At 40.5% G+C, this 1,668-nt stretch overlaps 1 long non-coding RNA gene across 1 annotated transcript in view; it reads right to left on the bottom strand.

The window, feature by feature from the left end:
* Nucleotides 1-237: 237 nt before the first annotated feature.
* The window catches only part of LOC111086309, a 4,299-nt gene continuing 2,868 nt past the window's right edge, over nt 238-1,668 (bottom strand). The window contains exon 2 of the long non-coding RNA XR_002611036.1: nt 238-547. This is a non-coding gene — a long non-coding RNA (uncharacterized LOC111086309). The remainder of the gene's footprint in view (nt 548-1,668) is intronic.

The following is a 1,668-nucleotide window of genomic DNA, read 5'->3' as shown; positions in this document are numbered from 1 at the left end:
GATGGTCAACATACAGGTGAGGGACAGTGCTGAAATTTTCCGTGGACTTTTACAAACAAATAAACTTGAATGGATAAATTACAGGCACGTGGGAACGTCCAAACCTTTGGTAGAGGGAGGTCGTAGATGAATAAAAATTATCTGGTAAAAAAAAAAGCTTTAAAATGTTATTCAACAATTTTACACAGTAACAAGTACTGTACTGTACACATAAAGTCATACAGGATGTTCTGAAAGTCTGGAACTATGGACACTTCAATTTATTTTACATAATCTATTCCACACGAGTCCTTGTCATTGAAAACAAGTCTGGAGACGGTATTTACATTCTCTTTGAACACCGTGAAACATATTCGTGTCATTGTCAATGGTCCGACACTGTCGGTCTCCTCAAATTTAGCTAACAGCTTATCAACAGCACTGTATGTGATGTTTTTTTTTTCTCTCTCTAGATGGCGCGCATTAAATTCAACAGCAACCTTCCTGCCACACGGCAGGATCAACTCGACCTCCTCACGTTTTGACAGCGCCATCATCGGTCGCATATCTGAAATTATGAAAAACCTGTAAATCACTTATGCTTCCAGACTTTTCGGACACTCTGTAAACAAAAACAAAAAACTAATTAAATTATTTGCTATGTACTACAATATAGTAAGTCATGCAAATAATAATAGTTTTTCAGATAATAACCACTATACTCATTATACGGATACAGTAATAGTTTCTAACAACATGTTGTTTAGAATTTGCCAAAGAACTGTATTTTCCTTTCATTTTAGTTTCTGTTTTTACAAGTTACGTTTCTTGACGCAGCTGAACGACCCATTATGTACACAACAGCCAGGTCAGATATCCCTATGGTACTGAAATACCCGTCCCTAATGTTGAACTGCAGACCAGAGGGAAATCAATCAGTCAACAGTATATGCCACCCAAAGTAATCAGTCAACAGTATATGCCGCCCGCAGCAGCTGCACGTTATCGAGTATGGGGATCGAATGTCCCTCTCATAACGCACCCACATCTCTGCCACTCGAACCCAGTCCGCCTCGCTAACAACTCACACCCCTTCTTGTTAAAATGTGTTGTGTTTGAATTGTTATAGGGTCAGAAAGAATATCCATTTTTTCAAAATAGGTAAGTGGACATTAAAATACTTTTTGAATATATATCCTCCAGCAGAGGTCGCAATTTCTAACTCTACCATTACGTGAGACTGGTTCGTTGTTAGGGTGTTTTTAGCGCAAAGTTTGGTTTGTTCGGAAGTTCTCGCAAAGCTACACGAGGGTTATCTGCGCTACCCATCCCTAATTTAGCAGTGAAAGACTAGAGGGAAGGTAGCTAGTCATCACCACCCACCGCCAACTCTTGGGCTACTCTTTTATCAACGAATAGTGGGATTGACCGGCACATTATAACGCCCCCACGGGTGAAAAGGCGAGCATGCTTGTGGGGCGGGAATTCGAACCCGCGACCCTCAGATTGCGAGTCAAGCGCCCTCTAACCACCTGGCCATGTCGAGAGCTGTATTTCGGTCTCTCCACATTATATTTTTTTTTTCAATGATTTTTTTTTCCCAAAATATCCTTTTCTTTCTCAGTCAGTTTTTAATGTTTTATCTTCAAGGATAATACACTAATCCTGCATCACCCCCCCCCAGTGGCA

This window comes from Limulus polyphemus, unplaced genomic scaffold, assembly GCF_000517525.1.
Source record: "Limulus polyphemus unplaced genomic scaffold, Limulus_polyphemus-2.1.2 Scaffold1010, whole genome shotgun sequence".
NCBI classification, from domain to species: domain Eukaryota; kingdom Metazoa; phylum Arthropoda; class Merostomata; order Xiphosura; family Limulidae; genus Limulus; species Limulus polyphemus.
This window is presented reverse-complemented; position numbering and strand designations above follow the sequence as displayed.